This window comes from Caretta caretta, chromosome 8, assembly GCF_965140235.1.
Source record: "Caretta caretta isolate rCarCar2 chromosome 8, rCarCar1.hap1, whole genome shotgun sequence".
Lineage (NCBI taxonomy): Eukaryota > Metazoa > Chordata > Testudines > Cheloniidae > Caretta > Caretta caretta.
This window is the reverse complement of record NC_134213.1, coordinates 22,849,752-22,865,348: the sequence shown is the minus strand read 5'-3', so window position 1 is coordinate 22,865,348 and position 15,597 is coordinate 22,849,752. Positions and strand designations below refer to the sequence as shown.

The 15,597-nt window shown below is 40.3% G+C and overlaps 1 protein-coding gene across 4 annotated transcripts in view; it reads right to left on the bottom strand.

Annotated features, from left to right (window-relative positions):
• Nucleotides 1-15,597, bottom strand: part of HTR4 (5-hydroxytryptamine receptor 4) — a 212,600-nt gene that overhangs the window by 30,271 nt on the left and 166,732 nt on the right. For 2 of the 4 annotated variants that reach the window (XR_012669597.1, XR_007358115.2), the window contains one exon: nucleotides 241-300. The exons of the other annotated variants lie outside the window; for them this stretch is intronic. The gene's annotated coding sequence lies outside the window, so the exon portion shown is untranslated. The remainder of the gene's footprint in view (nucleotides 1-240; nucleotides 301-15,597) is intronic. 4 annotated transcript variants of the gene reach the window in all.

Below are 15,597 nucleotides of genomic sequence, written 5' to 3'. Positions count from 1 at the left end.
CTAAAGTGAAAGGGACCAGGCTTCCAAATCTGTTAGCGCACAAATGTGTGGGGTGCTGTATGTCAGAGGGTATGTCACAGAGCCCCACATGAAATGAAAGACACCAAAAAGCAAACAGCTGGGCATAGTTTGTAAGCTATTTCTGATGCCAGTGATTTACAATGAGGGAGCATGTGCACGCACGAGAGAGCAGGTTTTTGCAGGACACAGATGAATCTAGATCTAAACTGAGTGAGTTACCTGGTCATCAGGGAAGGATGAAAGGACCAGGATGAGGATCATGCTGGAGCTCAGTAAATCCTGGAAGCAAGAGAAAATTGAAGGGCTCAACAGGATCAGGAAAAACAACACCATGGAGTCTCATTGGATTCAAAGGCCAGATTCTAACAATTGCCACAGCTGAAATTACTTGTTTAACTCAAAAGCAGCAGCTCCCGGACTTACAGTCATCAGAAGTAGCAGAGAATGTGCTCCCTACATCAGACATCAGCACTCTGCCCCGGCAATCAGTGATTCTATTCCTCTAAAGTGAATTCTACGGCTCTGTAGCAACACCACACACAGAAAAGGAGAGGAGCAGAAAACTCTGCAACAGTGCTGATCAAACAAAATTCCCCAATACTTGATAAATATTTAGTCTTTGATTGACTCAATCATAGTTAGCCCATTGGCATTCATAAAGCTTTGGAACTGACTGAATGATTCAGTCAAATACATATCTTCAGCCCTATTTAAGTAACATATCACAGTTACATGAGTAATGTCCACATGACAGAGAACAACCCACTTGCAATTTGGGTATTGAAGTCTGAATACTGAATTTCAAGATCAAATAGTTAATGAACAATCCAGATGCTTGTCATTCATGTGCCTGGGATATTTTTAAAATACCAAATAGATTCTCAATTAACAGTATTATGCAAATACTTTAAGATGCAACAAATAAGCCAAAATTCACCAAATCTGCATTTGGCAAATTTTGTTTGATCAGCCTTACTTTGTAATAAATCAATAATCATTGTGGGGCAGAAGTGCGAATGTTTTCTACAAAGAAAAAAGTAGCATGAATTTAAGGACAAGATATAAATGCTTGAACAACTTCTTTTTAAAATGAAAACTAGATTAGTGGTGTGGGTTTCATGTAAACGCTAAGGGGTGAATTTTCCCTTTGGTCCATGCATGAAACTTCCATTTAGAAAAGCACTGTCAGGATAAAAATGATATATTTAAAAGAAATTCCTTATCTACCACATTGCTAGTAGCAATTTAGTTAAACCCAGACAATTTTTAAAAAAAATCTAATTGACTTGTCATCAGTTTATGCTGTTTTTATTACTTATTATTTGCATTTCCTTCAGCCTGAGCAGTGAAACTGGATTGGTTAGTTTCACTTTCTGGGCCTGATACTCAGCTGGTGTACATCAGCATAGTTCCATTGAAGTCAATGGGACTACACAAAATTACATCCACTGAGATCTGTCCCTCTGTTGTGGTCAAATTCACTGATGAACTCATGTGCTATCACAGACTTTGGGCTTCCAAATCTGTAGCATGTTTAGATTAAAAACAAAATGTTACTACTGCAATAAAACATAACCATGAAAACATTTCCAGAGGATTCACATTAGGCTTTGTAAAACTCGTTAAAAGATTACATTTTTGGACCTAGAACTTCCTGTTTGTATTTTTTACCTTTTTAATACTAAAGGGAATTAGGAAAGTACATTGAAAGGATACTTGAATTCATAGTTTGATACCTACAGTCCAAATCATTTCCCCTACACCATGCTTCTATGACGGTGATTCCTCTGTCTTTACCAGTTAATGAATCACTCTGCCATAGATGACTGCTTGAGACTTTCCTGTGCTGTATGTTAATTGAAGGACTTCACCAAACCAATCAGAGTTTATCTTTTCTGATTCTCAGAATGAGATTTATTGGAATATCCCAAGACTCAGAATGCTCTGGTGTGAATGTGACCTTTAAAGCAATATTGGTATGAGTGAGTGCACATGCATTTTATGACGTCCTTTAAAGATGAAGTCTTTCTACATGTATGACGATTCAGCCAAGCAACACAAAAACAGTAGCCCCCCTCAATAGCCTGTTGGTTTATGTGTTGTCTTATAATTTCAAGTTAACAAGAAACCAAATAAGGTAGAATTGCTTCAGGAAGCAATATCCTGTTCTTCGATTTTCTCAGGGTTTCTGTATTTTCTGCCTCAGAGAGAAGATGATCCTGTCTTTAAGGCCTTAGGTCAACCTAGCTACATCACTCGGGGAGGTGAAAAATTTTGCTCCCAGGACAATGTAATTAGGTTGATCTAACCGAAGTGTAGATGCGGCTAGATTGATGGAAAAATCATTCTGTTGACCTAGCTACTGCCTCTCAGAGAGGTGGATTAACTACAGCAACAGGAGAACCCTTGCAATCGATTTAGGAAATGTTTATACTACAGCGCTGTACTACTAGACATGTCCTCATTCTCTGTCTTAGTCTGACAGCTTAATGATTCTCCCATTGCTAACAGAATCTTGCTCAGATTTACCTTTGTCTCCATTCTGAGACTGCAAAAACCAATAATCGATGTCAATCAAAGCAGAACATTCCAATTTAGCTCAGTGGTCTCAAACTTGAGTGATCTGAGACTGAGACCTTTTAGGGCAACCAGCTGTCTGTTTTTTTAAGAGACAGACCTTCCTTTATGCTTACTGTTCCCCGTTCTAGATCAAGCCAATACAGGATGAACTTTGCCCCTTATTTTAGAAATAACTGTTCAAAGGATCATACACATGCATGATTTTGTGTGACAAAAAAACCCCTAAAAAACAAAAACTATTATGAGGTGCAGCCCCCTTTTTTATCTGTACAACACGTAGCACAATGTGACCCTGTTCCTTGAGTGGGGTTCCTAGGTACTATTGTAAAACGCATTCTAAGATTTTTGCTTTTCTTGTCATACACTAATCTATTATTATCTTGTAGATACTCATCCTAAATCCTCTGCTTACACATCAATCCTTGGCATTGTTCTGTGTTTGCACAGTGCCTAGCACAATGAAGTTGTGATCCATAACTAGGGCTCCTAGCACTAAGTTTATTCAAATAAATAAACGATGATGATGGTGGTGATGATTATGATGATCTGGGAAAATCGAAGAGACATCCATTCTCTCTAAGCAAGAAGTGATTCATTCTAGAGCAAAGATCTCTCTTTCTGCCAAAATGTGTGTGGTTTATTCTGGAGTACAGAGGCAAGGTGTAAAACTCATTTCCTTGAACCAACACCCAAAGGCACTCATCAAGTCTTGAAGCCTTTGTTTGTGCCCACTGTATTATTAGTTGTAAATATTTAGATTTGGATGTTCATAAATAGGATCTGAATTCATGAGCAGAATTTAGCTTTATCTGAACTCTCTTATTTTAGAATGGAATAAAGGATGGTCAGGTCCTTGGGTACCTAGCTATAAGATGTGATCAAATATATGCAGACAATTAAATTAAACCTTCTCGAATGTCCCCCAGGATGTAGACAGCATCAGCTCTCAATTTAAATTTTTTGGTTTTGAAGCTTAATATTATTACACAGACAGCCTTGACTTTCTGCAATTGCTGCTCACGATAACGGATGATGATGGGGGAAATGAGAACAGTCAACAAAATGTGTGTGGGGTCTAACCAGCAAGAAGGGGGAAGAATTATTTAGTGAGAACATGAAGGTAGAATTAGGAGTAATGGAATTAAAATAAGGAGGGGAAAATGTAAACTGAATATTAGTCTGGGGAGTAAATTCCCCAGAGGAATAGTGGAAGCTTCATCATTTTGGACACTAAAAAAATGTATAAAAGGGAACAACCTGCATTGGCACTGAGCTGCAGTGGGAGACCTAACTGGCCGTTCCAACTCTAATTTCTAGGATTCTTCAAACCAACAAAATATGTGGGTCCAGATCTTCTGCTGATGTGAACTGGCCTAGCTCCTCTGAAATCAGTGGAGCTACCCCAGCTGGTGTAAACTGGCAAGAAGACTAGAGATCTTTTGGAGATGTTGAGACAGCAGGCTGACAGGGAAGGAAAATTCATTATATCCCTTTATGTTCTTGGCTTCCAGCATTGCAAATAAATGAAAACAGGGGTTGGTGCGTCTTTCACCTTAACCTGGCAGATGGGACCAGGCGATTAAAATGTTCTACATTTAGTAAAGTATATTTAAAATAACATGAAGGTAGAATGACAAGAAAGAAGAGAAGACTGTATGTTCGCTGTAAATACTGATGCTCTCTCCTCCTTAGATCCCATGTGTGCAGAAAGAAAAGGCAAGGTCATTTAATTATCCCAGACCTCACTGATTGGTCCAAACTTCATTATCTCCAAAGGTAGTTATTCCGCCACTTCCTTTGGAAGATCATCCTACCTCCAAATGGTTCTTACAGTTACACAGATTTCCCTAATGGTACAGAAGGGCCCAGCGCATCCTCCCTGAAAAATGGGCCTTACTTTGAAAGAGGAATTGGAAATCAGATTCACACCTAAGTATCTAGTGCATTCTAGGAATGATTTGACTGCAAACTACACATGAACCTCTTATGGCTCCAGCCGGACTCAACTATACTCACCTCTTATACCAGTTCAGTTGTCAAAATCAAAAACCTCTTAAATTTTTAAGATAATTCAATCATTTTACATTGAGGCATTAAGGCAGTGACAATAAATACAGGCACAGAATCTCAACTGTTTCCAAGCCAAACGAGTTTTAGTGTGTTCCAGTATTTTAAATCACTATACGAGGTCCTAGAGTGATCAACAACAGTTGCAAAAGTGTGGGTTTAGCAACTCAAACTAAGTATTAGAGTGCCAGTTAAGAAATCAGGAACTGTAAGCCTTGGAGCACGCCACGCATATATGAAAACAATGTTACTGAGAGAAGTCAGTCGGACCACTACAAGGATGATCGGTTTCATCAGTCTAGAAGGAAACCACCATTAGTAAGGCAACATGGTCCTGGTAAATAGATAAAATATGGAGATTATCTTTCCATATACATTCTATATATACACATTATGTTTGCAAAATCAGAAGCTCGGAAAGAAACATAATATTAAATCCAGCAAATAAATTGATGGCATAATTATCTTTGCTGCACCAAGAAGGAAAAGCACTGTTTGCTCTCAGCATGTTCCAGGAATGTTTTAGGTCCTGATCCAGCAAAGCATTTGAGCACATGCTTAGCTTTAAGAGTTGGGACATTGGCTTTAATGGTACTACTCACACTCTTGAAGTTAAGCACATTTATGTGCTTTGCTAGGTCTGGGCCTTTGCCATTATGGGCCTGATCTGGCAAAGTGTTGAGAGCCTCCGGGGAGATGCTCCTCACTCTTCACTCGCATTCACTTCAACAGGAGTTCAAGTTGCTCAGCACCTACTAGGAGGGATTGCTATACAAGTATTGCAAGGCCACCTCAGAGTGTTAGACTCTAAGCTGCCTATTGTTAGTGGCCACTTATAATAAAATGCTCTCCAGGTAAAGTGTTTTACGATCATCAGCTTGTTACTGTAAACACTTCACACAGTTTAACGTCACCCAAGTATTTTAAGACCAGCTGACAAGAAACATAGCAGCAGCTCTTACTAGCCGTGTTTATGTGATGAACAGATAGTTGTCTGCAAAAAGAAAAGGAGTACCTGTGGCACCTTAGAGACTAACACATTTATTTGAGTATAAGCTTTTGTGAGCTACAGCTCACTTCTGAATGCATCCGATCAAGTGAGCTGTAACTCACGAAAGCTTATGCTCAAATAAATTTGTTAGTTTCTCAGGTGCCACAAGTACTCCTTTTCTTTTTGTGGATACAGACTAAAATGGCTGCTACTCTGAAACCTGTCAGATAGTTGTCTGTGAACATTAGATTTCACACAGGTTTGCACATTTGAAAGTATGTGGAAAAAAAACCACAAAGAGCAAAAGCAATTCACTGCTAGGCTGTATGGTCTAGTGGCTAGTACACTGGACTGGGACTTGGAAGATCTGGGTATTCATTGCTCTGCCATGGGCCTGCTGGATGACTTTGAGCAAGGCACTTCCCCTGTCTGTGTCTAAGGTTCCCAACTCTAAAATGGAGATAATAATACTGACCTCCTTGTAAAGTACGTTGAGATCTACTGATGAAAGTACTAGATAAGAGCTAGGAAAAAGGCTCTGATTCTTCTAAGTGCTGAGCATCTCCTGTGAGATGCAGTGTCCCTTCAGGACTTGGACACAATGGAGAGCAGCTGGTTATTTTGTGAATCCTGGATTAAATAAACATTTCTTTGGTAGACACTTTTTCTTTTCATTTTTGTAAAACTTAGCTCCAATTCTGCCTGTCAGATTTGACCGGGAGCAATGTTTTGTGGTGGTATTATTTCTGAGTGGGGGAAGAGACAAATTTGAACTCCCCTCCTTCTAAAATAAGAAACACTGACAATTACTATAATTGTCTATCATATCTGAATACTCCAAGATGAGCTAGCTATTTCTGAGCAGCATTAGTGACCCCTCATGAGTAATCATTCTATCATGCAGATGAAAGTGTTGCTTTTAAAGTAAAAGATGAGACAAATCATGAACCCAGCTGATCTATGTGCTGGCCTCAAGCATGGTTTAGAAAGAAAAGCTTCTTTATACTTTGGGAGCTCTTCATCTCTCCTTCCATCTTCTCTATGGCCAGGCTCCTAACATGTAACTGCTCAATAGACATGTTTAATACTTGCTTATTGAATCACAGAGATTTATTGGAACATGGCAAGTCCCAACTCCAGCACATGCAGGCAGGACTGAAATTCCTGCTAAAAGCCTCAGATCACACAACAACATAATAACACACAAGACAGTCGCTTCTTATTAAGTTAAGGATACAGTACCATCTACTGAGGGAGGAACTGTCTGCATTGATCATTACAATATCTGTAGTTCACCAAGAATGTGGTTGTATTCTGGGGCAAAACACAGTTAATTGAATTAACTTATTTCGTGAGGCTGCTTTTTAGTGTTACTGAACAGCATGTTCCTGATATATAAGTAATGAGTACAGTATATCACAGCTGCTTCTCCTGGCCAATAAAAGCATTGCTTAGTTTTGTGTTCTGTAGTTGTAAATCATTTTGCCTAATTAATCCTAATTAATGATTGTAGGCAATTTCTTGAGCTCAGTTATCTGTTTATTTAATTACAGTAACATACTGTACTGTGTCCTCTGTTTGACAGGATGCTCTGCACAATAGTTTCATCCAGCAAATAAAAGGGTTAATTAGTTCTCAGAATAAACACAGAGGCTAAATTGGAGTCTAAATTAGCTACTGTGTTCATATTAGCCAGAAGTGCTTGGACTCATTCATCATTAGTGATAATTATTGTTATTGCTTATACAATATAGAAATATACTGCCTAGCACTATGCAGCCCTGATTCCTCTAGGCTCCATTGCAATAATAATAGTAATAATAATAATTAATAATTAATAAATACTATACATGGATAATCTTAAATGATATGGATGATCACAAAAGGAGATACAGAGATTGATGATGTCCAGAAAAGTTTGGTGATGATATAAAGCTACGGGTTGGCTTGGCTAAATGTGCATTGGCATCTGTAAAGAGGGGTAGACTGGTACAAGCTAACAAAGGTACTATCCAAGATATTTCTCAACATGGCCCCTATAAATTCCTTGGGATAACAGAACTGTTAGAGTTACAACATAAGAAATCAAAGAAGAAGTGAGGAAAGAACATTACAGACTAACAAGAACTACTCTGAGGACAAAACTCAACTTGAATAATTTGATCTGAGCCATTAATACATGGGGGATACCAAATAGTACAGTACACCTCTAGAATGATCAAGTGAAATCAAGAGAAGAAGAAAAAAAACTTGATTTCCAAACAAGAAAGATCTTGGTGATGCGTAGTGTCATGGATTGCAATGAAGATATGGACAGGATGTACATCTAGTGATGAGATTAAGGAAAAGTTTTGCTATCTGTGGAGGAATTGACAATCAATCAAAATATACAAGGATTCAGCCAAAGTAAAAGATCATCTGGCTGCAATAACAAGCAATGGCCAAGTGTGTTCCCAGCCCCAGAAAGCATCAAAGAAAGGAGATACAAACTGCCAAAGAAAGACTCAAAATATTTACACAGAAATCACTGTACAGACAGTGGTGGAGACCCCGCACACTCATTAGTGACTGAAGATTAACAGATTCATGGCTTAGTTGTAGAAAGATACCTCAAAAGAAAAGTGGAGAGTCTCATGAGTGTACCAGAGCAGTCCTTAAGGCTTAATTATGTTCAAAACAAAACTGACTGACAGAACTGTCCCCTGAACTGCAGAACTGAAAAGGAAGAGACCATGGAGCATGTGTTGAGCACCTGCAGGTGCCTGACTGGCAGAAATACATGAACAGGCATAATTAAGTTGCCAAGTGTCTGCATTGGAGTCTCTGTGGCAAGCATGTATTTAAACAAACCATGCAGTATTATGAGCACCAAACTGAAGGCGCTCTAGAGAATGAAAGAGGCTATGATTTTACAGGATCTGGCAATTGTCAAAGACCAAATGGGGCAGGCAGACAGACTGGACATAGTTGTAGGAAAGAAGTCAAAGAAGACCTTGCTGATTGATAGTGCCAGACCAGCACACAAAAACATAAAGAAACAAGAAGAGAAGATGGTGATGTATGAAGAACTCTGCCATGAAGTGGAACAATTATGGAAAACAAGAAAGAAGATGATCCTGGTGATCACTGGAGCACTTGGAGTGATCCCTAAAGGTCTGAATAAGCAGCTCAACAACATGTCAGGAGTGCAAGACATCACAATGCAGGATCTGCAGGAGACAGCTCTCCAAGGCACTTTTAAGGAAAGTCAAAGGAAAAAATGTGCATTTGAGCACCTCAAATGCAGGAATTTTGCAGAGAGTTTAACAGAACTCCTGACTACTGAAACCTACAGAGTTGATTCACAATCAAGATTTACTGGGGACTCATGGGGATAAATTTTAAATGTTTAAAGATCCTGTATGTTGTGAAGGCTAGTTATCAAAAAATCCCTACGATGTAATTTTGAAGGATAATAATAATAAATACATATGGTGTTTGTCAGATAAAACACATGGCCCCCACCCACAAGCTTACAATCTAAGGCTCCAATCCTCAAAATCTTCACTCAGGCAAACTGCCCCATCCCTAGCTTCCTCAGCCACATTATGACAGTGAGTCTGACTCTTCGTTCACTTACACTGATGCAAAAATGGACTAAGACCCTCAACCTCAACTGTGTTCCATCCATGTAAAGCTGGTGTCAGATCCGAATCAGCCCCAGTGTGCCACTGTCTCTTGCAGGGGATCAGTTCAGCATCACTACAGAAAAGGAGCTCCTCTCCCTAGCGGACTGTCAGTGCTAACACTGCTGGAATGACATGAAATCAGCAAACTTGATAATCTGAACTATAAAAAAAAGTCACCAATATTTCCCGAGGCGGATGCTCAGACATTTGTCCTGTGTAAAAAGGAATAGTTGCGGGTGATTTTTCTGTGGAAAGTTGCTATTTGTTTGCATTTTTTAAAAAGCCCATGCTGATTACTTGCATTAAGACAGCCATGAGATTAGTGACCCGAATAGAAAAGTGAGTCAGCAAAAATTAACAAACCAACAAAATCCTTGCACAATGACTGGTCTAAGCAAAGGCAGCATCCCATCTGCTAGCCCACAAAACAAAAGGATGCATATACACGACCTACAGCCTCTGTGGAACTGGGTGAGTCTGGTTTTGATATCACTGAACAGCTAGATTGAGCTTCATTGCCAGCAGCCATAGGAATAAACCCAGAGAAGGTGTGAATTAAAAAAACACAAACCAAATGCAAGTATTGTTCCTGTGATACAGCTCCCATGTGATGTTTGCTCCAGTGCTCTTGCTTTTATCTGAGCTAGAATCTCAATGGACATAAAGCCAGCCCAGAGGAATGTTACTGACACACAGGCAACTTACAGATCAGCAATCTGAAATCCTAGTTAGTATTTAATAACAGATGACACAGAACTGAATCAGGATTTATGTCTCAATGTGTTTGCTAGAAATAAGATATTTTGGTATGCGAAGGCCATCACTTAACACGCTCTTTCCATTCTGAAAGGTACTGAAGGTGGTTCACTGCCCCCCTCCAAGGGAAGTCAGTGTAGAGATATTCTATATTTACACTGGTTTAGCCAAGAATGGATTCTGGGACAATGAGACAAACCACTTCACTCCTTTTCTACACATCAACTCCCTGTTACAGCATTCACATGTTAGCCCTGCTCTCCTGAACTGCCCCCACTAAAGAGTCCGAGCTGGTGGTTGCCCAGAACTTACAGACTCCGGAACAGAGAAATATGAGATTTCCTTCCTCTTTGTTTCCTCTGGTTTGTTGGATCTTTTAGTTTAATATACAACAGGAATAAAGTTCCTGGCATTAGAAATTCAGCTTTGTGTTGCCAATTATTCTTCTGCACAGAAAGCATTAATCCTTAATCAAATGATGTGGTCTCTTACAGTAGCCCAACCCACTCCCTACTTCACAGGTGTAACCCCAAAGGGGATATATCCTACCACAACCTGGCATTATTTTGCTGTCTACCTCATCATGACTGCAGGTCTCATGCATTCTCATACGATACAACTAGAACTAGGCAAAATGTTTCAGACAAATATTTTATTCATGGAAAAATGCAGTTTTGAGTCAACCAGAACTAGTTGCAAATTTATGTTGAATTTGGCAAACAGTTTTGGCCAAAAAAAATTGTTATTACATTTTTTAAAAGTCAGTGTTTTGTTTCAACATTTTCAAAATGAAACAATTTCATTTTTCATTTCAAAATGATGTTTCATTTTAAAATTTGCCTAAATTTAATTCTTTGTTCTTTCCCACCTCCCTCCCCCCTCCCCCCAAACCTCCTCCCAAAACATTTCATTTAGGGTAGATCTTAACTTCTGAGAAGTTTGGTTGGGTTCAGGTAGGTTTTGGTTTGAACCCATCTATAGTTACAACTATAATGTTAGGATGTAACTGCATTTTAAATCAGTTTCACACAGATACAAAGCCATAACTATGCAGTTGTGGCCACATCGGTCCCAGGATATTAGACAGACATGGTGGATGAGGTAATAATTTTATTGGACCAACTTCTGTTGGTGAGAGAGACAGAGCTCTTCCTGAGCGTCACAGCTAAATCTAAGATCCGCTTTCAACAGACAAGCCTGGGAGCTTAAATTCAAAACTTTGCTAGACACTGAAAATTAGGTCTTAATAAAGACACTGGATTTACGGCTTATTACAACAATCTGTAACCGTTAACCCCCCTTTTTTGTCCTATGACTACAGGGGTGTTAATGGGTCACCTTGAATGGTCCCTTAGAATATGTGCTAATTACTTCTGCGAAACTATCTGTTCCATCTGATATTTAGCTGACACGCTCTAAGGGCAGGTCTACACTTAAAACACTGCAGTGACACAGCTGCACCAGTAAACTGAGCCACTGTCGCGCTTCGGTGAAGACGCTACCTACACTGACAGGAGAGCTTCTCCTGTCAGCCTGGTTAATCCACCTCCATGAGAGGCGGGAGTTATGTCAACAGGAGAGGCCCTTCTGTTGACATAGCGCTGTGTACCCAGGGCTTAGGTCGGTTTAACTGCATTGCTCAGGGGTGTGGATTTTTTATACCGCTGAGCGACATAGTTATAGCGACCTAATTTCCTAGTCTAGACCTGGCCTTAGTACCTTTCCCGGACCTGAAGAAGAGCTCTGTGCAGCTTGAAAACTTGTCTTTCCCACCAGCAGAAGTTGGTTTGATAAAAGATATTACCTCACCTGTCCATCCTTGCCTCTCTAAAACCATAAGTAGACAGAGCCAAAGCATCATTACAGGAAACAAGCTCTGCTGTGGATTGTATGGGAGGTTCCTATTCACTGATGAAAACTTGGCTTCTGTTTTCACAGTGAAATATTCACTCTGCGCCAACACATTCATTCTCCTGCAACAGGTTTTTAAAACCTCTGTATGATTCCCTTTTTTATTTATAGAGCTCTGTCATCATGTTTTTCTGACTTTACTGCACAACGTATAGCTGCTATACATTCACCAACAAAAATGTAAGAAAGTACATTATGGATTGTATTGAAAATCAGACAAGTCTATAGCCACAGAAACCTGATTGTTTAAGAAGAGCTCACTCTCTCTCTCTCTCTCTCTACACACACACTGGAATATACTGTGCCATAAAAATAAATTGCTGTGGTAAAGAAAATGCACACAGTGTGATTGATTTGCCATCAAACATCTTCATGGACTTGCTCCTGCTTCTTGCATTGATCAAAGAGGTTTGGCTTCACAATAAACCTCTAGGAATGCAGGACACTTGCTTTTTGCAGGTTAGAGGACAGATGAGAAGGTCCCTGGAGATTCAAGAATGAGTATTGGGGAGGGGGAATCCCTCCAAAGCAGCATGATGTGTTCACTCACACTTCAGGTGTCAGCTTCATTTGGGGAGAAAATCCAGCTTGCCCATAGCCCTTACAAGCATAAATGCTGATTCTCCAGTACATATGGCAGTACCATTCAAAGAGCTATGACAATGATACTGTTTATAGCTCTGAAAATGGCGCTGCCATCTGCACCATGCATGCAGTGGTTCTGCTCACCAGGAAGCGAGGGTTCTGTAGAGGGACAAGTTCTTGGACCTGCTGTTCTATTGTGCTAAAGGGTGGCTATGACACAATGCAACCCCTGGAAACTGGAATGAAACAAAATCACTCTCTATTCTGTGAGAAAAATCACCCTTCTGAGCTCTTGTTCTGGTTGTCTGGAGAAAGGAATGATGGGGTGACACAGATTGCACATTATTTTACAGTTAACACTACAGGTGGCATTGAGGATAGGATTGGCATTGAGATGCTAACACACTGGTAGCCATTCTGGGCAGGTGTCATACTGTAAAAGCACTGATCATCATATATACAGATCTCCTCTTTTACTCTGCACTCTAACAGGAGAGGAGGGGCATTCCTCTTTCCTCCCCCCTTTAATATATTGGCACATTCTTGTTTTTCCTCTTCCTTCTGTGCAGCTTTAAGGTGCTGTGTGGATGTGTGCTCTATCCTACTTCTTTGACTAGCGTGGTTAGTAAATGCTCCACAATATTTGGACATTAATTCACACCCCCACACAAAAGCATTCCTGTGAAGCTTCATACAGTGTGCCACCCACAATAATACCTACTGAGTAAATCATCAGACACAATTTCTCCATTAATCCCATTGGGCTGCTTGTGATGAAGTGTGGATAAGTGTTATTGTCCTTTTGAGCAGGAAGCCAGGGCTCAGCTGTATTATTTGCAGTTGGTCCTCAGTAGCATTCATTAGATCTGAAGTCTTTCTTGATGATACTGTTTGGAGAATGGTACATGCATTTGTATCTCTGTTGCCAAAGCAACTTCTGGTCTGGAACAATTGCTGTGTGATGGGGAGCTATAGCAAGTACAAGAGTGCATCCCTCGCACACTAAAGAGCTCTTGAAAGTGGGGAAAGAGACAACACCAAAGCGGGAGCTTTAATTCATCTTGGACAGTGGTGTCTAACCTCCAGCCTTCAAGGGTGACTTTGGTAAGGAGGAAGTTTGTATTTGATTATGGTGTGAGTTACAAATATCTTTCCTGCTCCGTGCCCTTTGATTTTTAACCAGAAGTATTTGAAACCTTCCTGTCACTATGGGGAGAAGGCGGGGGCTCTCCTGCCAAGGCATGCAAACCCCAGAGAGAGCAAGACAGGAACTTGAATGGCTCTGCCTGAGCTTCAGGGAATACCTAGGAAATGATGGCTCCTCTCCCCAATGCTGCCACTCAGGGTACCCTAGGAGAGGGGGAAAGGGAGAATCTGCAAAACAGTCACCAGTTCTAGTCTTTGAGTCTTTGCCCCCAGCCCAGGTTAGATCAGCGGATGTAACTTGTGCCAGCTGGCATTGATTTCCAAGGATTCATATGCTAGCTGGGGATAACTAGAGCACCGTGTACCCCCCTCAAAACCCTGACATGTCCCTGTGCTTGGACTGATAGGAGGGAGGGAGGCACAGAGGCTGGCTATGCTGGCTCTGTGCTTATTGGACACTCCCCATGCAAGAGAATCTCCAGGAGAGGATTTGTTGGGTGGTTTCTGCTCCTGCTGTGCTGCCCAAGTGGCAGAAAGGATGCAGAACAGGGCAGAGAATCTACCTGTAGTACTGACTGTGACCTCTTAGCTTTCTTAAAATACTGTGTTTAACCCTCAGGCTAAAAAAGGATCTAAGGTGTGATTCTGGTACATGCTGAACATTTGAAAGTCCCACTGAAACCAAAAGGATCAGACCTTTAGTTAATTATATCTACATATTCTCCAGGGATTATACATCTAGGCTACACAGACAAAGACATTCACTACAAGGTACATATTCACTTTAAGTTTCACAAGCCGCAATGTGTTCATCAGTAACTGATTTTAAAGCGAGATTAAAGCAATGGCTAACATTTATTTTAGGAAGCACATTTACCTTTCAGAAATATAAACTACTTCATTTTCCACTGGCAAAGCAATTTAAAATGCATTAAAGAATGACCTCAAGTTGAAAAAAAAACCGCTCTGCGTGGGTTTGAACATGAATTTCTGACTACAATTAATTGCATCCTTATTTTAGAGACTTGAAAACACTTTATAGTTCCCTGGTAAATTCAGGGAATATTCTCAAGCAGGGTACAGTACTTTCTATCATATAGTTGCTTGCTCTGCACTGTATTCACCCTTTCAGACTCCTGGCTTTGTAAGACAGAGATTCTGTTCTCTATGTGATATTTCAAGGAGTGTGCACCAGTTATAATATATAATAAATATAATAAAACACTATATAATAAAATTTACAGGGGGAGCAGATGTGTTACAGCCCCGTTGTTCTGCTCTGGCTATGCAGATTATTCATAAAGCTGCCTGAACCAGCTAGCTGGTGATTTTTCTGGTGCAGGACAATCCCCAGATGGTGTCACACTCCCTTGCAGCTCCTAGTGCAGACAGTGTAATGTTCTTGGTGCGAAGATGTTTTAGGGACAGCCCAGGGTCGAAGAGCCTCAAACAGCTTACAGCCAGGGTCTGATTCTTGACTCACACTTGTTTTACAGTGGTATAACTGCACTAGCTTTACTGGTGTTAATCCTGGGTTAGACCAGTTTAACTCAGGGGAGACTCCACCCCACTGTGTCTGTTTCAGCTCTTTAAAGGGACGCATTGTACTGGTTTAGAACAAAATGGGACCTACCTTAATTTTTTTCTATACTTTTTTCTTAATTTCAACTCACACTCAATGAAAAATTAAATTAGGAAAACTGCCCTTCTTCAGTCTGAGACATAAAAGAACTATGTGTACATTTCCCCAAGTGGTTAACTTACCAACCTTTTTCTCAGCGCTAAGCATTCTCCCCCATCAGTAAAACTGGTGGCACAGAGAAAGCAGTGAACGTTTATCCCTACACATGTACGGTTACAGATAAACACACG